At 37.2% G+C, this 22,871-nt stretch overlaps 1 protein-coding gene across 50 annotated transcripts in view; it reads left to right on the top strand.

Moving 5' to 3' along the window:
- LOC136826963 (uncharacterized) overlaps positions 1-22,871 on the top strand; it is a 578,486-nt gene that overhangs the window by 40,656 nt on the left and 514,959 nt on the right. For all 50 annotated transcript variants that reach the window (XM_067084667.1, XM_067084940.1, XM_067084928.1 and 47 more), the window contains one exon: positions 15,236-15,347. The gene's annotated coding sequence lies outside the window, so the exon portion shown is untranslated. The remainder of the gene's footprint in view (positions 1-15,235; positions 15,348-22,871) is intronic.

Raw genomic sequence — 22,871 nt, 5'->3', positions numbered from 1 at the left:
TAACGGAGATATACCGATATAATTTTGATATATATATATTGTATATATATACGGTATATAAATATATATATATATATATATATATATATATATATATATATATATATATATGTGTGTGTGTGTGTGTGTGTGTGTGTGTGTGTGTGTGTGTGTGTGTGTGTGTGTGTGCGCGCGCAAGTACACAGTTGTAAGTTTGTTCAAAGGATAGTACTTTGTCAGGTGGTCCATTGCTGACTCAGTAGAGGTTAAATGTGTAGTAACTGTACACAGGATTTTATTTTAAATATTTTATCATGCAAATGAGCTGAATATTGTACAGGTATTATATGTATATATATATATATATATATATACTCCAACATCAGAGCTGCAGCTCCGAAATCATAACTCGTAGGCGTCCAGGAAAGGCACTCAATACAGCTGATAGTTTATTCCTAATGCCGACGTTTCACAACTACATTGTTGCATTTTCAAGGCTGAAAACAGCGAGTTTGACTCAATAATTATCATAAAAAGATTTATTACAACAACTGATTAAAACACTGTAGCATTGCCTCATTTAAAATGCTAATTTTTTAAAAATATCAGAGGCCCCATGACACTAAAAGAAAGACCTACCCAGACGGGGAGCTAAAACAAGACTATTGCATGGTTGAAAATACAAATTAAAACACAAATAGATAAAAGGGAGAAACAAGGTAACAATATGGCAATAGGACCATCACAACAAACAGCTGAGTGGATGATGTTTGGGTGTTCAATGATGGAACCGTTAATTTTATCATTATAGATTCTAAGGTTGTTATCACCGTCTTTCTGTGTTTGTCCTATTATTCGAAAGTCTTGCTGTCAATGATTGTTTTGTATACTGAATGATTCCTCTGTGTTGGATTGTTCCGGTTGGACAATCTACCCCGGTCTGGAAGCCAACCTCTATGGGCGTCTATGCGTACCTCAGCAGTTCCTGGTACATCCAACGTAAGTCCCCTGGTTACACCTGCAAGTATACTTAACAGACGTTGATGTAAACAACGGACTCACTTTGTCCTTGAGCTTGAAAAAGCTGATGACCTTCCATGAAGAGATCGTAACCCTTGCTAACTACTTAAAAACAACTGTTTTCCTCAAAAGCTCTTTTTCAGGGCTTTAAACAGGTTTTTAAATCAAAATGAAACAACCCAACGACCATCCACACAAACACAAAAATGAAATGTTTGCAATTCCCTCTTACCTACATGACGATAATTTTAGGAAAAAATGTTTAATCTATCAGAGAGAACTGCCTGCACTGAACCTAAAATTAATCCCCAAAATCCTTGTACCATCGGGTCCTTTTTTTTAAGTTAAGGACAAAGTGAGTCCGTTGTTGAGATCCAACGTCGTTTTATACGCGTCCCAGGTGAACCAGGGGACTTGGCTGCTGATGTACCAAAAGACTGCTGAGGGTACGCACAGACGCCCATAGAGGAGTTAGTCCGAACTCGGCAGATTGTCCAAACCTGGAACAATCCAACATAAGTGAATCATTCGAAATTATGCAAAACAATCATTGACAACAAAGACTTTCGAATAATAGACAAAACACAGAAAGACAGCATTTCAAATAACCTTAGAATCTATAATGATAAAATTAACAGTTCCCATCATTAAACACCCAAACATCATCCACTCCAGCTGTTTATTGCTTGATGTCCCATTTGCCTTATTGTTACCTTTGTTTTCCTTTATTCATTTGTGTTCTAATTTGTATTTTTCTCTCCTCTCTTTCAATAGTCTTGTTTTAGCCCGTCTGGGTAGGTCTTTCTTTTAGTGTCATGGTGCTCTGATATTTTTAAAGAATTAGCATTTTAAATGAGACAATACTGTAAATGTTTTTAATCAGTTGTTGTAATAAATGTTTTATGATAATTATTGAGGCAAGCTCACTGTTTTTCAGCCTTGAAAATGCAACAATGTAGTTGTGGAACGTCGGCATTAGGAATAAACTATCAGCTGTATTGAGGCCTTTCCTGGACGCCTACGAGTTATATATATATATATATATATATATATATATATATGTATATATATATATATATATATATGTATATAATATATATGTATATATTGCACACACACACATACACACATATATATATATATATATATATATATATATATATATATATATATATATATATATATATATATATATATATATATATATATTATATATATATATATATATAATATTGCGTGCAGTTAGCAGCAATCAAAGCATTTATTCTCTTTTCCATTCTCAAATATGTCAAATGTGACTCGGCTTCTAGTTTACAGAGATACCGACTTGCATTGTGGAAAAGAATTCCACGAATTCTATGCATTTCCCTTTCACGTTCGTATTGAACAGCAGACATTCCTGAACCTTGCTTAAACCAAACATGATTCCACTATAATGCGTGCACGCGCAAACGCCCTCACTTTGTTCAAAGCATTTAAAGTTGAAGAGGGGGGGGGGCGGTGTTGCTTCGTGATATGTGAAACTGGTATGCTGTTCACATTCTGATGTGCCCCTTGATCTGACAAGGGTTTCATTTGTTGACGGAATTGACAGATAGACGGGCAGACATGGGATTTATGTTTTTGAGAAGTGAGTATTCAAATTTGATGCATGCTCGTATATGTCATATCGAAAGGTGCCTAATATATATATATATATATATATATGTATATATATATATATATATATATATATATATATGTATATATGTGTATATATACTGTGTGTGTATATTTGTGTATATATATGTATATATTTGTGTATATATATGCATATATATGTATAAAGTAAAAAGCTGTTTTATTTTATGTGGTATTCTTGTACTGAAACTATACGTATTTATATATACACACACTATACTGTATATATATATATATATATATATATATATATATATGTGTGTGTGTGTGTGTGTGTGTGTCTGTACGCTCTTATGTGTATATGTATGAATATTCCAGCTCTAAAAGCATAAAAGATGCATAATATGGTTTTAATGTCGAGCGAACGGCAAGCTAAGTAGCGCAGAAGGTGTCTTAGGCGTGTTCACGTTCATTTACGCATCACAGGCGCACAAAAAAAGAAGTGAAGTGCTTGGCATTGAATTTCAAGTTTTCATTTCTAGACAGATTTGATTTGTATGTATATGTATATATATATATATATATATATATATATATATATATATATATAAAACGTTTGCGCGCACGATTGTATAAACCTGGTTCAGAGAAGAGAAAGAGTATTTTCTGCAGTAGGAACAAGCAAATGCTAACGAATACAGTCTATCGATCAGAGTTTGGTAATAACTTGCCGGTACCTTGCAAGCTTTGTTACCTCGCAGTTACCTTGCAGTCCTGCTGCCATTCGTATGTTTTTGTGGTTATTTTCTTATTGCATTGCCGTTGTGTTTCTTTTGTTTTCAGTGTTTGTGCATTATATAAACTGAATAGTGTTGGGTGAGCGGTTAGGTACACTTTTACTGACCGCGTTACTTTGTGTTGTTGATGAATAAGAGGTGAAAGTTAAATTAGTAGGTGGATGAAGTGGTTTATTTTTTTGGGCACAAGGTTTTCATCCACGATTCAGCACAAAGTATGAATGTGGCCTTGGACGTTGTCCTATCCTTTCTCAGGAGACCTCCCAGCCCGTAGTCTAGTAATTTTGACACTCGCCTCATGAGCAAGAGTGCCCAGCGTTAATTCTCCCCAGGTATTGAGAAGTGATAGACAACCGTAGCGTTATGAGCCATTGTGCCTGTTTACCTTGCAGTTGAAAAAGATATGTTGTAGGTGGCCGTTTGTAGAGGGTCAAACGCATTGATATGGCTATGAGGTTATCGCCAGCGTCCTAAAGAGTTCGCCAACACCGGTGGCCACCCACTTTTAAGATAAAAGCCTCGTGTGTATGTATATATATACTGTATATATTTATATTTATGTATATATATATTTATATATATATATATATATATATATATATATATATATATATATATATATATATATATTTAAACATCGTTTGTTTAATTTTACTTTTGAAAATCTTAGCTTGAGAATTAATAACATGTGTTGCGTCTTCAGCCTAGGGTTAGTTAACTAGGTATGAGATCGGTGTGCGTCGCTGTCTTAATCGAATTCTGTATCTTATGAAGTGGAAATCTTCCAATAACTAGACTATGAATCGATTTAATTTGCAGTTGTTTTAATTGTTTCCTTTATACGAGTTCTCCATTAAACTGGTGATACGAAAGTGTTTGTTTAAGGTGTATTCTTTCATTAGGTCTTTTCAATTTTATTTCTTTTTAATGAATACTATATAGCAGTTCCTTTATTACCTTCATTGTTTTATACTGAATTCGAGACGCGACTATAATTGGAACTTCATTGTGTTAATTTGAAGTTATTTTTTTTTTCTGAAAAGTTTCGTTTCGTCTTTAGTGCAACATTCAAGCTTTTTATCGTTTCGTTCTTAGTTTTTCCTCATTAAAATTGTTAATATTATTTCTTTTTAGGTTGCTTGCAAGTCTGTTTTATACTTAGAGGTTCTTCGATCCATTGTGTCTTTTTAACGCTCCTTTTTTATTCAGAATATTTCCTCATTTTTAGAACATATGGATAACAACACTTGATTATTCTTTTCCACGTATTGTTAAGCTGACTCTTGTAAATACTGTTTCTCTAGGATATTTGTGCCTTGGTTTCTAAAATGGATTTTCTCTCTCTCTCTCTCTCTCTCTCTCTCTCTCTCTCTCTCTCTCTCTCTCTCTCTCTCTCTCTCTCTCTCTCTTTGACATGTGTGCTATCATTGTCTCGGCGCCGGTTTGAAATGAACTAATGAATCTCTACAAAGTAATCTTTAGAACTAAATATCAAAAGAACTTCTGTATTTCAAAGAAAAAAAATATAATACTTAAATGTCTGGGAGATAGATCAGTATCAGTTTTAGATAAGATGAAATCAAACCTTCATCATTAGTAAATTACTGGCAAAAAGGACAAAATGTTTTCGACTTATGAGACTTTATTTTAACGTGTAATGATGGCGAATAAAAAAAAAAAACTATTTTTCAACATTTCAGAAAGGGTCTCCAGAAGGCGCTGGCCTTCTGGTTCTCGGCAAGATTTGGAAACACAGGCTTAAATTCGAAGTGACAACAAAAACAAACTAATTAGAAGTTCTTTCGAAAGGTTTCTAGCGTTGTGTCGGTATGGACTGAAAAATACCATATTAGGAAAATATCAGTTTCAGGTTTTATTCTTGTAGATTCATTCTTTCCCTTGGCATTTTCTAATGGAAGGTAACTTGATTATCCCTGCTCGCCTCTACCGATGTTAACATTCGTGACGTGTCTGGCGCTGAAACTTTTATTAGCGCCCGAGATTATCGCTACTCTCTCTCTCTCTCTCTCTCTCTCTCTCAGACATTCTGTGTTCTGTGTACTGCCTTCATTCCCTTTGCCTAACTAGTTTTAGCCTTCATTTTTCTCTGCTGATGACTTTCTGCACAGTTCTGAAGATGGGCATTTTGATGTGCCGTTACAAGCCTTCTTCAAGCCATCTGGTGTGTTCCACTCCTGATAGACGCCATGAGATTCAGAATTTCATTCTTGTATATGAAAAAACCCGAGAGGTTCAGTAGGAGAATGGGTACCAGCCCTCGGGCTGGGGAGTTAAACAGCAGGCCTAGCGACACAGTAGCCACGTGTCATAAACATTGGGACCTGTCCCCCACTGGCTGTCGGCCTGAGAAACAGGAGATCAGCGCCTGCCCCATGAGCCTACAGAGGCTCAGGAGGACTTTAACTTTTAATATGTGATATGTAATAGCATTTGTTGTTTTAATTTTGACACTGGGGAGAACTGGCAGTGCGCCGTTCGTTTCCCCCTCGATTGCTCTCATTTTCCCCCCTACCGAACTCCGTGGCTCCTCCTCAGGCTCTTGAGGCCCTTGGCGTCAGGAAATGATAAACGACGGCGCTGAGTAAGTCTGCCTTTGTCTTACGCGCTGACGACCTTTGACATTCAAGTAACGACGGCCTTGACCGTCGAGGATGAAGTTCTTTATTGTGTCTGTCTAGGCTACGTTGACCTTGAAGGGTCGTTTGCCACCAAGTGTCATCGACCTTTCGACCAAAGCAGTAATAATAATAATAATAATAATAATAATAATAATAATAATAATAATAATAATAATAATGACAGGTACACATTGGTCTTCACTTTCTATTTTTACAGCAAAAGGCACTTGGGAGGGCACTCTGTTGTCCTGTTCTAGACCAGGTCCTGAAGAAAATAGAGACATGAATGTGTAATACTTGTAAGTTCTCTTTCATTTTTATGTACGTTACTTTCACTGCAGTAACTTTTGCTCCTACTGACCGAGTCATGACTGAACTTAACTTGTTGCTCGACACAGAGGCACCTTCTGTCAACACGATAACAACTGTGAACAGAGTGTTTTTATGTGTGTGTGTCTGTGTGTTGGAAATGTAGAGCAAATGCCGTTTTGTAGTCCAGACTTTACGTGACAGTACACCATTACATCGCTTGATCGTGTCCAAGGGCCGTTTTTTTTTTTTTTTTTTTAACTAACACTGAGAAAACGGTTGATTCAAGAGTGAATTATTTTCGTTTTATTGCCTGTTGATGCTGTTCAGTTATTTCGATTTTTTTTTCACTCGTTCTTACCGAGACGAGTTCTTCAAATTGACTGATAGGTCTATTTAAAATTCTCCGCCGTCCTGACAAGTTGATTGCAAAGTGTATTGGTTTGTCATTGATACACCGCTTTATTTAGTCATTAAAATTAGTACAGTTCGTTTAATGCTGCGTATTCAAATGTTGGCGTGACTTCCTTCATTCGTACAGTAGAATAAAGGCAATTCGCGAGTTACGTCGTGAGCTGATGAATTATTAAAAGCTAGTGTTTCATTATCTGTTGAAAAATGCCAACTACATTACCACCAGCATTTCATCAACTTGAAAAAAAAAACGATTTGTCTTAAGTACTGACCTGTAATTGCTTAAGTATATGACTTGTATTTTTTTTTTTGTCATATTACTTTAAACTCCAGAATTTTTAGGTGACTTCAATGTCGAATTAGAGAAACATTATTTAGTGTGTTCTTGAGTTAATAATAATATATATATATATATACTATATATATATATATATATATATATATATATATATATATATATATATATATATATCTCTACACACATACACACACACACACTTTCTATCATCTCTGTTGGCCATCAAAAAACTTTTTTCATTCGCATTCAGCCTGGTTTTCGAGGCACTGGGCGAAAAGTGGAAAAACTCCTGAGGCCCTACAGAATATAAACACATTTAACACCACGCCGTATTTGTTTACCCCAACTTTATCATATATCAGGGAGTACTTTCATATTCCTTCTTGAATTTCTTTTTATTCTCTGCTGACAAGAGACTAGCGACGTCTTTGTCCGAATTGCTGGAAAGGAAAAATAAGCAAAGTTTTCCTTAACCACAACTTTGTTTAATTTTGTTGAGGAGGAAAATTCGTCTAAGGGTGATTGTCTATTCATGAAGTGGAAGAGTCAGTTTATTTTGTCCTATAGAACATGGGCAAGCGTGCAGAAGTAACATTCCAGACGATAAAACTACTTCCAGCATTATCGTTTAGTGTGAAATTTCAAAATCCCAATAAAATTTAAAAACTCCATGTGTCTTGTGAATATCTCTCTGTGTCATACGTTCCGAGCTGTTTTAAAAGTTAAGGATACCTTAGTTTAACCAGACCACTGAGCTGACTAACAGCTCTCCTAGGGCTGGCCCTGAAGGATTAGACTTATTTTACAACTGTGGCTAGAACCAGTGGTACCTAGCAACGGACCTGCAGCTATTCTGGAATCGAACCACGTTATACCGAGGGAAATGAATTTCTGCTTACCAGAAATAAATGCCTCTAATTCTTCATTGGCCGACCGGAGACTCGAACTCAGGCCTAGCAGAGTGCTAGCCGAGAACTCTACCGACTCGTCCAACGAGGAACTTCCGAGCTGTTCAAGATAGAGAGTCTTGTCCGTGTCTGTGAGTTAATCAAGTAGACAGACCCATTTGGATTAGAACATTAAAACAGGATGCACGGATACAGAAATCTGTAAAGTTGAAAGTGGCAGGACAGACGCAAGGCGTTGGAGGCAATGGTGATGAAGTGTTTAGAGATGATCAGATCTGATTACAGATTAATTATTCACATGCCGCATTAAAATTATTTTTGTTGTTCTTTAAGATTTGAAGTGATGTATAATGAAATAAGATCGTGCAAAATTTAAGGCCTCCTTAACTGTATTCTCAATTATATTTTTAACTGTATTCTTAATACATATGCCATTTTATCTTTAAAGTGATGATTAGTTATCGTAACAAATACAATGGCATGCCCTAAGTTTAGTGTGAATTATTCGGTGTAAACTGTTCTCAAGTACGTTTGCTGCAGTCAGAATCATACTTTTATTTATTTAATTTTTACTGAGTGTGGAGACTGTAAATATTTTATACTGTCAATGTTGTAATTTATAATGTTAAAAAAAGTGTTGGTGCTGGCGTCCTATTTTGAAGCAACGCCTTTAAACAAAGCCTAATAGATTTATTTTCTCCACCAAGCGCTCGCTAGTTTACGTGTCAGGGCAGGACGCTTATGTGAGGTCGCTGTAATTATAGAGGAAAGGACGTCCAGATTACCTAAGTATTTTAAACGTTGTTGTGATTCAGGAGGGCGACGAACGGTCCAAAGAACTGGCAAGCATTTCCTTGATGTTGGTGCTGAAACACGCAGGTGAACTGCAACGGAAATACTCGCGTCGGAAGACCTAAAATATTTCTGGGTTCTAGTTTACGGAGAATTAAAACCCCCTTTTATTGTACGTGAAATAAAATTCAGTACGAGTTTTCATCTTCAGATTCACATTGCACTGTATTTAATTATTTATGCAAAAGGATCTCTTATATATAAAGTTGCGAACAAGAACATGTTGCTAAATTAACTTTGTCATCACATGGTATAGCGTCAGATGAAACTTAAACATATGCTTTAAAAATCGAAAACATTGGCCTTAGTTTAGGAGTTTAATACAGTATGGCATTTTCACGTATTATCTTGCTGATGTAGATTGGGCGTGGACCTTTGCAGTTACAGAACTGCTGAAATATACTAGACATGGAGCTTTGTGATTGCTTTGGAGCTGATGATGTACTGGAAGCGGGGCTTTACATTCTCTTTGGATTTGATGATGTTGAGCATACATGGAGCTTTGCAATTCTGAGCTGATGATGTAGACTGGAAGTGAAGCTTTGTGATTACTTCGGAGGTGATGATATTGACTTGTAGCAGGAGCTTAGCAAAGTATTCAGAGCTTGAATAATAGACTGGGGTGGGGTGGGGTGTTTCATAGCTGCTGATGTAGACGGGTAGTGGAGCTTTGCCATTTTTAGAACTGATGACAGAAATTGTGAGTGGAGCTTTCCAATGGTTTAATAGCTGATGATTTAGACTAGAAGTCGCAATTTGATTGCTTCGGAGCTGATATGTAGACTGGCAGTGGAACTTTGCAATTGTTTCATGGCTGATGATGGAAACTGGCAGTGGAACTTTGCATTTGTTTCATGGCTGATGATGGAAACTGGCAGTGGAACTTTGCCAGTTTCATGGCTGATGATGGAAACTGGCAGTGGAACTTTGCCATTGTTTCATGGCCGATGATGGAGACTGGCAATGGAACTTTGCCATTGTTTCGTAGTTGACGATGGAGACTGGTAGTGGAACTTTGCCTTTGTTTCATAGCTGACGATGGAGACTGGCAGTGAAACTTTGCTACTGTTTCATGGTTGACGATGGAGACTGGCAGTGGAACTTTGCCATTGTTTCATGGTTGACGATGGAGCTTTGCCATTGTTTCATGGTTGACGATGGAGCTTTGCCATTGTTTCATGGTTGACGATGGAGCTTTGCCATTGTTTCATGGTTGATTTTGATGCAGGCTTGCCATTGTTTTCATGGTTGACCGATGGGCTTTGCCATTGTTTCATAGTTGACGATGGAGACTGGCAGTGCCACGGTTTCATGGTTGACGATGGAGTTGACATTGTTGGAGCTTTGCCATTGTTTCATGGTTGACGATGGAGACTGGTATGGAACTTTGCCATTGTTTCATGGTTGATGATGGAGCTTTGCCATTGTTTCATGGTTGACGATGGAGACTGGTATGGAACTTTGCCCTTGTTTCGCGACTTGATGCCTGGTCACAAGACTGGCAGTGGAACTTTGCCAGTTTCATGGTTGACGATGATGGATGCGAAATGGCAGTGGAGCTTTCTGGCCATTGTTTCATGGCTGATGATGGAGACTCGGTATGGAACTTTGCCTGTTTCATAGCTGACGATGGAAACTGCAGCGAAGTGAAACTGCTACTGTTCGGTTGACGATGGAGACTGGCTTATATGGAGTGGAACTTTGCCATTGTTGAAGACTTGCCATTGTTTTCATGGTTGACGATGGAGAGACCGCAGACCTATGGAATATTGCCGGCTTGTTTCATGGGGGTTGACGATGGAGACAGGTATGGAATTTTACCATTGTTTCATAACTGATGATGGAGACTGGCAGTGGAACTTTGCCATTGTTTCATAACTGATGATGGAGACTGGCAGTGGAACTTTGCCATTGTTTCATAGCTGATGATGGAGACTGGTGGTGGAACTTTGTAATTGTTTCATAACTGATGATGGAGACTGGGAGTGGATCTTTGCAATTGTTTCATAGCTGGTGATGGAAACTGACAGTGGAACTTTACAATTGTTTCATAGTTGATGATGGAGACTGGCATAGAACTTAATTCTCCTTGGTCAAGTTTTACGTCTTAGAATATTGGGCATATCATTATTATTTTTTTGTGAATAGATCATTATAACAACTTGCACCACGTTCGTCGTATCTCAGTTGTGGTCGGATATGGTTCATGATCAGTTTCATATAAAATTGTATACAGCCGTGAGGAACAACTTATATTTTGCTCCTCACGGGCACGTTGTATATTTTCGGTATATTGCTTAGTGCGTGTGTTTGTTGCTTGCCATAATCCTGCCAACGAGAAATGGGATATTGGATAAAGTTTTCCGAGTTACAGTTAGTTTTATGAAGCAGTCCAGTTTGTTGTCCATTAGGATATTTTCTTTACACTTTTTCATCTTTATTGTCCACTTATCAGCACTTACTGACTTAACATTATTCTAAGATTATCATCATTATTACTAATTCACGCCCAGTACTTCCTGACATTTTCTTGTATTTGGTATTCTGGTAAAGTGGCAACTAACGTTTCGAGTTTGTTATGGCCATTTTAAAAGGTGGCTGAGGAACACACTTCAGCAATTTGGATATAACATATGATGGTCTTCCAGGCGTATGAGGCCCGAATTTTAAAAGGAAAGCGTTGACCTGTTGGTCAGTGGCGTTTACAGAGTTTGCTTTTCAGTGCGTAAGTTTATTTGGCAGGGGACTGTCACTCTATCTGCCAGTCACACGGACTACGCTCGAACCCAATTGCCTTCGGACCCGACTTCTCCCGAAAGTGCAGCAAAGGCAGTACAATAGAGACACCATCCACGTAACCTAGAGCTCAGCATCCCACCCTTAATGAGGCAGTGCAGGGCTTCACTTTGCTCTGGACCTACCTCCATATTAATGTATGATGTGAATTATAGTATTTACATAAGGTAGTAGTAGCCAGGTTCTTAGGTAAATAGCTCTTCGTTGGGAGAGTCAGTGAGGCTGTGGACCAGCACTCGCTAGCCCGAGTTCGAGTTTCCGGCCCGGCTGATGAAGTGTTAGAGGAATTAATTTCTGGTGATAGGAAATTCATTTCTCACTATAATGTGGTTCGGATTCCACAACAGCTGTAAGTCCCATTTGCTGGCAACCAACTGGTTCTTAGCCACGTAAAATAAGTGTAATCGGCAGACCAGCCCTAGGAGAGCTGTTAATCAGCTCCCAGTGGTCTGTAAAACTAAGGCCATACTTAACTCTTTAAATGTAGCCTGGTTCGTAAGTAGCAGTGGTCGGAGGTGCTGGGTATGTAGGTAGCTCTGTTCGTAAGTATCCTGATTTGTAAGTACTCTGTGTTTAAATCCGCAGATTTGTAGGTAATTGATTCCAAGGTAGCCGGGCTTCGTAGGTAACCAGGTTCGTCAGTAGTTGTGTTGTGAGTAGTTTGGTTTTTGGGGTAAAAGTTTTAGAGTGACTAGCTTGCAAGCATCTGGTTTCAGAGTTATAAGGTTCTTGAGTAACCAGGCTCTGAGGAAGCCTGGTTTTGCACGACTGGAGTCTCAGGCAGCCGAGTTTGTAGGTAGCCGGGGCCACTGGTAACTGACATTCTATGTAGCTGGTTTTGCTAGAAAGCGTCAGTCCCACACCCATCCGTTGCGGAAATTAATTGAGTTTGTTTTTGTTCCTCGATCTTCTTTTTATAAACCCGATTGCATATTGCTTTCATGTTTGAGCCGTCATTCTTTCTGTCTCGCTTTGTTTAGCTATTGCATTCTGCCACTTTTTGTTTCAATAGAAATAACAATGCAAATGGTTCCCTGCCCTCAAAAAATGTCAGAATATGAAATGCCTTGGTTTTTTTGCTGTCAGCTTGTTTTTCATATTTAAAACTAATCTAGCTTGGTTACATTTATTTGTATTAATGTATGTGAGTACACACACACAACACATATATATATATACATATATATATATATATATATATAGTTTATATATATATATATATATATATATATATATATATATATATATATATATATATATATATATTATATATTTATAAATATATATATATATATATATATATATATATAGAGAGAGATATATATATTATATAATATATATTATATAAATATATATATACATATTATATATATGTATGTATGTATGTGTGCAAACTAATTTTTGAAATAATAATTCTACTTTTTCCTGTACCTTTGTTGTAACTACGTTACGTTTATAATCGTTTTGATGGATTAGTTTTTCGTGTTTCTAGTTCAAAAATATGTGAATTTTGTCTTTTCAAGGCTTATAAGACCGTATATCTGTAAATCTACAGCTCATGACTAGTCTCTCTCTCTCTCTCTCTCTCTCTCTCTCTCTCTCTCTCTCTCTCTCTCTCTCTCTCTCTCTCTCTCTCTCTCTCTCTCTCTCTTAAAGCATTATAAATCAAAATAGTCCAGAACGTAAATCTTCTAGTCCCAAATGACTTCGACCATTGGAATCCCATTTGGAGTTAACTGCAGAGTGTCCTCGAGAGTTGAATGTTTACTTTAGTATATCACTTTTCTATTATTTTTTCATTACTTGTTTATCAATCTTTCTCATTCGTTAACTGTTTTTGTAAAACTATTTTTTAATGTTCTTTTTTGTCTTTGTTTTGTCAGTATTTACCCTTTCTGTTTATTATTAATTATCTTTTTTTTTTTAACTTAAACTTTTTCATTGTTTTCGATTTCACGTTTTTCAGCATTCTTTCCTACCATTTTCAGGAATGAGAGTGAGTTTTTTGTCAGTCCGCTTTAGGGGACAGTTGCCCCCTTCAAGATTTTGCTAAGCTTTATGACTTAGCATTGTATGGTTTGCCATGTTGTACAAGGGTGTTTGAAGCCATTTTCCAACCATAAGTCATCAGTTTCGTCTTTTTTGTATTATGAAGGCCGAAGGTGGCTGGCAACTCGTTTGTCCTTGTTCATCTGGCATCCATAGAGAATGTACTTGTTCATCTTGCATCCTTAGAGAATGTACTTGTTCATCTTGCATCCTTAGAGAATGTACTTGTTCATCTTGCGTCCTTAGAGAATGTACTTGTTCATCTTGCATCCTTAGAGAATGTACTTGTTCATCTTGCCTCCTTAGAGAATGTACTTGTTCATCTTGCCTCCTTAGAGAATGTACTTGTTCATCTTGCCTCCTTAGAGAATGTACTTGTTCATCTTGCCTCCTTAGAGAATGTACTTGTTCATCTTGCCTCCTTAGAGAATGTACTTGTTCATCTACGTCCTTAGGGGAAAAGATGCCGAGGAGAGAGAATATTAGATTGTAAGTGCCTCAAGAATGGTCAATAACACCTGAAGTTAAGTATACCTTAGTTTTACCAGACCACTGAGCTGATTCGCTCTCCTAGGGCTGGGCCTGAAAATCACACTCATTTTACGTGGCTAAGAACCAATTGGTTACCAAGCAAATTGAGATCTCACAACTTATTGTGGAATCAGACACGCTTATAGCGCGAAATGAATTTATCACCAGAAATAAATTCCTCTAACTCTTCCATCAGCCAGCGGGGGTGAACTCCAACAGCCAGTGAGCAGTCGAAGCCTTTGACTCACCCAACGAAGGGCTAAATGTTGTGGGTGACAATCAGATATTTCATGGATATGACTGTAGGTATGGATAATGATCATCATAAACCAACTTCAACATCATCATCATCGTACGGAAAGATCTAAACAAAGATTATTAGCTAGCCATTCAGAACGATTGGGAGATACGACTGGTGCAAAGCAGTTCCACCGGGGAATCACAATATCTTCACTCACTTTTCTTTCGGATTCAAAGGCTTTCAGTGGAAATTGCATCTAAATTCATTATTAAATGATGAACTGTAGATGTCATTGTGGCTATAATGGATAAAACAGTTGATAGAATTATATATCTGTGGTGCGTCATTGTAGCTATTCCAGTGAATGTCACAAAATTTTCTGTTATCAGGCTGTTGAATGAAAGTTTTGTGGAGGATGGAGGTGGTTTGCCTTCTCGTTTTTATATTTTTTCCTAAGGCCTGGTCTATTTTTGTTGGTTAGCGGTGTCGTATCTATACCCATGTGTGTGTTTGTGTAATATATAGATATATATGGAGGATTAATGCCTCTGAATAAGATATGGTATGTTTGCTAATATAATTGAAGATGACAACACAAATTTAAACCCTCCTGATTGTTTTTATGCATATAAATGCGTATACATAACATATGCACTTATGAATGCTTCCATAAATTTTCCCTATAAACTAACATGCCTGTATGAGTGTGTGTGTTCTGATTGCACTGAAATAGATAAAATTTCACTGTAACTAAATGTTTCCCTTTGTTTCTGTCTTTGCAGTAGCGGCGGGGGGATGATGTAAGGTGCAAGGACGATATGCATCGCTATGTGGGTGTCCTTTTATTCATTTAGCTTCTGTCTAATCTTCAGGTCCTCGCTGCCGGAAATATAGGTAAGTTGCCCAGATAAGATAACTCGGTTTTTGTTTTGATGGGCATGCTCACACACACACTATATGTATGAGTTGCATAGGAGTTGTATATACATATGTATGTATATATATATATATATATATATATATATATATATATATATATATATATATGTATATTATATATATGTATGTGTGAGTGTATATATATATATATATATATTATATATATATATATATATATTGTTATGTGTATTAATATATATGCTATTTATGTAGAGTACATACATATGTATGTATGTATGTGTGTATACATATTATAAATATATATATATATATATATATATATATATATATATGTGTGTGTGTGTGTGTGTGTGTGTGTGTGTGTGTGTGTGTGTGTAAAGTATTCGTGTGTGTGTGTGTTTGTGTATCCTTAGATTTATATATATTTACATGTTCAGGTATTTGTGAATGCCATTGTTTTTCGATGAATGGTGTAGATTTGTTCAAAAGTATGTATTTATTGTGTTTCCAACAACTTGAATCTTACACTTTTGGTTTATTTATGCTCTCGCAAAGTAACTTCATGCTATCCCTTCGATACTTATGTTCATAAAAAGAACATCATGCACTGAACATGATCATCAGTTTATGTACCATACTTTAAGCCCTCTCAGGAAATTAGGATGAAATTTTTTTATAAGTGGGATAGTTTTCTTCTATGTGTTTTTTGTTTGTAAAGTCATCACAAAGACCTGGTCTCTCTTGCTGTAGTGTTTTAGACTTTATTCCGGCGCAGTTTGATATTTTGGACGACTGATGTATCCTTTAGGTTAGGTGGGGTCACAAGATGAAATCTTTAGGTTGAGGTGAAATGCCTCGTATCCTTTGTTAAGCATATTTCCGTAGTTCAGACCAAAGGTATACGGGTCCTGAAAGGTACAAAGCTCGATTAAATACATTCTAGTTTGCATTTAGAGGGCAACAGATACGTCGCCAAGAACACACCAGACCCAGAAGGTACAATTTCCCAGAACTGTTTCTAAACCCTTGTTAGAAGGTAAACAATTATGACGTTACGTTCTCTTACATTATTTCGTCAATATATCGACTGCAAATGGCTTCGATTTTACGTGTTTCATAATCAAATCCTCATTTTCCACTTTTGCATTCTTTTGACATCATTTACCCAGAAGCGATCCTGTTTGTGTCAATCCCCAGTTGCACTCCGAATGGATTAAAGTTGTTGCTTCACGTGTTATTTTTTCAGATTCTTTCACCACCCGATTTGGCAATCCCGTTGTGCCAAGATGTTTCCCGATCGTTTTTTGGAGTTGTATGTAAAAGACATTTTACATCTCCCTCTCATGTATATATAATATTATATATATATACACATTTGTATATGTATATATATATATATATATATATATATATATATATATATATATATATATATGTTATAATGGCTTGTTTAAATACTACATAATTTATACAGTCAGAAATGCCTTTTCGTGTTCGCTACCTGCGAAAGTCCACAAAAGGTGGGAATGTTGCAAGATTATTCAAGGGGACAAATGTATGAGAAAAACCATTTAATATTTAATGTAAACCTTAGACATACCTTTCCAAGAATCACAAGGGTGGAATCGTACGCAAGATTATTCAAGGGGGACAAATAAACACTGAGAAAAACCATTTAATATTTAATGCTTAAACCTTAGACAGAAATGACACCTGAACTTCTTAATACATAAATATCTAAAAGACAGTGACCCTTACAAAACAATACTCAATCACGTACACTACTAAATAAAGAATGCAGCACATCTGTACTTACAAAAGGGGCCGAGAAAGTATGAGAAGGTCAAAAGACTAGCAACCTAAATACGTACGAATGCCAAATAAACCATGTAAATAAGGAGGCTGGTAACCATCGTCGTGATCTCCTCAAGATGTCAAGCGAGGCTTGCAACGTCACATACATCAAGCTCCACGTCTGGAACAAAACAAGGGCATGCAGGGATAAAAGAACCCACACCAGGGTCCATACACCGTGATCACAACCAACAGCAGCAGGCAATGCCAATAATTCCACCATACCGGCTAAAAGTGAGGTTCTTCTGACAGATACAAAGCCAGAGGCGGAGATGAAGTCTAGCTTGCAGCTACAATACTGATGGAGCAAAATCCCACAGGACGTATTAATCCTCAGCTTGTAGCGGGGGAAGCAAGTGATCAGTGTCAATGGTACTTCCAGCAGGCAGACAAGAATGGTGACAGCCTCTCCAAAATGGCTCAGAAAACAGATTGACTGCCCTCACAAGGAGTTTGACCATCCCCTCTTCCGGGGAGGGCCAAGTACCCTCAAACCATGTAAAAACAAAAACGATTGTTAATACGAAAGTCAAACAAGCTAACAACCGGTGAGGAGGAGACAAGAGATCTGACAATACTGCCAAAGTGGCTTAAGAGAAAAATTACAAAATAATATGATTAAAGTATTAAAGTAAAATGGGTGCCCAGCATATATATATATATATATATATATATATATATATATATATGTATATATATATATATATATATATATATATTATATATATATATATATATGTGTATATATATTGTATATATATATATATCACCACTTACAGCATCGTGCACCTGGAGTCGTTCCTGTTCTTTTACTTCCACAAATCTCCACTCCACTTCTGCCTGTCGCCTCACCATCACCTACTGTTCTCCCATGGGTTGTGCGAAGGACTTATGCAAGCTACTTCCATCTCCCTTTCATGACATTCTCATGTACATGAGGAACTTCCCTAATATCCCCAACGGTCTTATTTCTCTCGGTCTTTCCTACTATGTGACTCAAAATATTCTCCTGAATAGTCATCTAGAGTCATTTCATTCAATTATGCATACTCTCCTTATTATGTTTTTCTTAGATATGAGTCTCATCTCTCGAAATGTGATGTGTTCATTTAAGGAAGCTTTGCAGATCTAGTAGTGTTTCGGTGATTAAAACAGTATCATCTCCATGTTCTAAGTGAGTCAGGTTTCTAGCTTAACTCCAGTCTAAACCATCGCTTTTATATCCGGCCTCTTCTTTTTCATTATAAAATCCACGAGAAGGACAAACAGCAAAGATGAATAATATATCCCTGTCACACCCTACTATTTAATTCAGATTTATTTGACATGACTCAGTCAACATTAACACATTCTTCCTTGGCGGATAGCTTCAAGTAGTTTGCATATTTAACTAGCATATGAGTGGGAAATAGACCTTCTATTATACTGGTCTGCAGATTCAGTCAAATGACTTCTCGTAGCCATCACGGGGATTTTAAAATTCTTTACATTGCTGCACGACATGTCTTAACACATATTTGATTCGTGCTGCTCCTGCCTGTTCTAAACTCTCTCTCTCTCTCTCTCTCTCTCTCTCTCTCTCTCTCATGATCGATATGACCTGGTGTTAAAAAAAGTAGTGATTATGTGCGGTAGTTAGCCATTTGAAGTATTTTGCTGCTGAGGTGGATAAGTATTTGGCGTATAATTACATAATCTTGAAAAAAATTCAACTAACACCTGGCAACATCTCAAAGGGTAAAGGCTGTAGGAGACTGTATATATATTTGAAATCTTTTAAATATTTAGGAACAGTGATACCCAATACAGGTTCTCTTATGTTGGAATTTTTTCAAAGACTAAATAAGGGGCAGTGGGCAAGCTGAATAACGGTCGAAAATGAAATAGGATCAAATTGTTTATAAAAGTAAGATTATCCATAAGTTTGGTACGATCTCTCTGGCTATACGGACATGAATCATTCTATGTCAATGATACTATATCAAAAAGAGTTGTAGATCTGAGAATAAAGGTTTAAGACGCTTATTACGAATCAGATGATAGGGTAGAGGTAGAAATGATACCATATGTAAATTAGACATTGATGACAGGAAGGTGGAAATGGCTAGGAGATGTCCCTGGTGCATCCCTGGGTGAATAATAGGTGATACCGTGATAGTCAGCTGGGCTTTTGTGGTCTCAGGACATGAGTGGTGAAATTTCACAGTCCCCTTTAGGTTGCGTGACGTTGTAGGCAGTGATTATGTATATGAATATATACATGCATATCTATATATTGTTACATATTTAGCCTGGTTGGCAAATGAAAAGGATATTGTTTTTGAATTTGGCCTTAGGAGCCACCTACCCAGAACCAAATATGTAATAAAAAATGCAACACTCAATATAACTCACCTTAGTGATACCTCTAAAATATAAGGGAAAGGGAAGGTCGCCACGAAAGCCCTCGGTTACAATAAATGACTTTATTTCACACAGTGAAAGCAGGGGAAATAAATCATGACTGGTGTGCAACCCAGCAAGGCAGTGAGATTAAAACAAATATCACAGTTAACTGGCTTTCAGAGAGAACGATAAATTTGACACAGTAGGAACGCAAACAGGAGCCCTTGGCTGGAGAACACAAAGTTTTGCTATCTTGTAATCAGTTGCAGAAGCAGGAGGCTTGCATATGGAAAGGCTGAATTAATAACTCCTCTAAGGCAACTTCTCAGAGGTAGGTTGGTGGCAGAAACACAAAGGGGACGAGGTAACACACCTCTTGAAATAGATTTATTCCAGGTAAGGGTTCGTGCATAAAGGATTCTCTATTATGCAATGATCTAGCACAATGGAGGGATGATTAATGCTATGTCACTGAGTGCTAAGGATTATTTCATCAATAGACTTAATTCATTTGGGGAACACGCACAATAGTAGCAAATGGATATCAGCAAGGGATTTACTTTGGAAGGTGAAATATGTGAAAAGGAAATGAGAGATTTGGTGGGAGGCCAAGTAAACTGGTACTCACTTGCTAATTTCAGACGTACCTGGCCATCCGGATTGCAAGTGCACTTGCAAAATAGCTAGACAATCCACTGTGTCTTCAGAGAGTGCTTGTAGTCCAGGTCTCGTGACCCAAAAATATACCAGTTGGTGGCAGAGTGCTGAGATAGACAATGCCCGAGATTCGGGACTTAGCAATACAGAGGTCTTGCCTGCTCGGTGACTGAGTTTTTACTGCCCTCTCTCGGCTGCTTCTTGGATGTCGTTCAATCTATAAGCCCTTAGGCTAAGGAAGTGGCCTCTTCTCATGGGAGCGCCCGGCATTCCTGGAAAACAATCGAGAACCAGCAAAAGGACAGCACAGGGAAATAGTTCTTGTGATAAGGATATAGAGCTACTACTTGAATGCCTATTCCCCAGTGAACACTTAATCGTACTACCTGGCTTGACCCTGTCTGAAACTGCACCCAAAAAGATCCACTTCACTTCAACTACCATCGGGCATGGGGTACCCCTCCTTAGTGGACGGGACTTTGACCCCTATTTTGGATAAGCATAGAGACGGTGGCAGATAGGATAGTATATATATATATATATATATATATATATATATATATATATATATATATATATATATATAGATAAAACTTTAAAACTTATCAACCTCTCTAACAACGTGTTTTCTTTCAATGGTAATTTTTACAAACAAAAATTTGGCTGTAGCATGGCATTCCTGGGAAACAATCGAAACAGAACTTTTGTCGTCTATCAAACCCCATAACATGATCTGGCTTAGATACGGAATGATATCTTTACTTTCTGGGACAAGGAGCTAGAGGACTTTAAGGAATTTTTAATGCCTAAATTCCCAGTTCCGACCATAAAATTTAAAACAGAATGGGAAAAGGACCTGGTTCTAGATGTACTGATCATAAGAAAACAGAACAGGTATGCATTTAAATATAGTCCACCTTCACTCCTACATTCATTTCTTAAGCTACCACGACGTCTCCGTAAAAATCATGGGGTGCAACCTATTCCTCAGAGGACTTAGGATATGTTCAAATGAGTACCTGGACAAGAATTTAACACGATCCCCAACACCTAACGCAACTGCTCTATCCACCACACATTATAGAGGGCTATTAATAAAGCAAATAAAATATACTACAGAGGTCCCACTCACAACAGACAAATAGATTTCAACAACAAAATAAAGCTATATGAAAACATCCAAAAGGCCACCGAGAAACTCAGTTCTAATAATATTTTCCATTATCCCAAATCCATCAGGAGTTCGCTCGTTAACGTATATTAAATAACAAAAGGGAAGAAGCCGGAGTTTACAAGATACCGTGTAGTAATTGTCATGACATTTATGTATAGATCGCTCTCATAACAGAGCACAAAAGATCAGTATTACGCTAGAGTTCGGGAATTTTCCTACATATTATACAGGGCATGTCATTAACTGGAGTGGGGCGGAGTTGGTTTTCATAGCTGTCCGTACAAAAGAAAGATGCTGGAATCTGCTATCATCAATCAAACCAACAATATGAACCTGTCAGGAGGACATTGGAAATCGGACGCCATTGACACCTAATCACCCCTTTTGAAGAAGATGACCCAAGAAACGCGACCGCCAGATCCATCGCCAAACGGAGCTAATGAGGCCAAAACCACTAAATTTGGGCAATCTCTCCTTTCTTAAGAAACGCCACCTGCCAACATCAGGCCTGGCCACACCTGCATGTTTTTGTATATATAAAACTCAATATATTCTACCAGTGAACAGGGGCACAGAAACAAGATCATGGTTTCAACTTTAAATAGTGTTTTATGGGCCTTATTTTCATATATATATATATATATATATATATATATATATATATATATATATATATATGTATGTATATGTATATGTATATACACACATACATAAATACATACATACACACACACAATGCTGCGTGACGTAAAGGGCCCTTGTAAAATTCTGCCACTCAGGTGTGCATGTGTATGTTAAATCAATATTCTGCGATCATGGCTTTCACTTTTAGCCTTGCAATCAACCAGTGCGGTCCTAACCTATCTGACCGCTGACTCATTATACAAGTATGAAGATGAAGGTACCTTTGTGTGAGCCTCTGGACGGTACGTAACGTCACGCGTCCCGACGGTCATGACTTACCATCTGTGTTCCCTTATGATACCGATAAGAGAGGTAATGATTTTGAATATTCTCCTTTTTACTTATTCACTATTTTTCCTGAGTCCAGTAAAGGCAAAATTTGCTTTCAAAAGTCCAAAGCCACTTTAGGTCATTTTATTTGCAAATATTAATTTGACCATTTCTTGGAAGGTATAGAATAATGTTAGAAAATGACAACACTTGTTAATAATAATGGAAGATTACAATGAAAACATCATTACACAGATGTTTGAGTATTTAGAGGAAAGGTTCATGAGTCCTCTCTTTTTCTCTCTCTCTCTCTCTCTCTCACTCTTTGTGTGCAGACGATATCATCACATTTCATTATCATTTATTAGGCAAGTGTTTGTTCCATTCGGTTAAGCCAGAAAGATATGAGAAGGTGTGTGTGTGTGTGTGCGTGTGTGTGTGGATCCTACGTCAATTAATCTGGGCCCTCAGAATATATGACCTAGAAAAAGGTC

Source organism: Macrobrachium rosenbergii, chromosome 3, assembly GCF_040412425.1.
Source record: "Macrobrachium rosenbergii isolate ZJJX-2024 chromosome 3, ASM4041242v1, whole genome shotgun sequence".
Classification (NCBI taxonomy): domain Eukaryota; kingdom Metazoa; phylum Arthropoda; class Malacostraca; order Decapoda; family Palaemonidae; genus Macrobrachium; species Macrobrachium rosenbergii.
The sequence above is the reverse complement of the archived record's forward strand: the minus strand, read 5'-3'. Positions and strand labels throughout refer to the sequence as shown.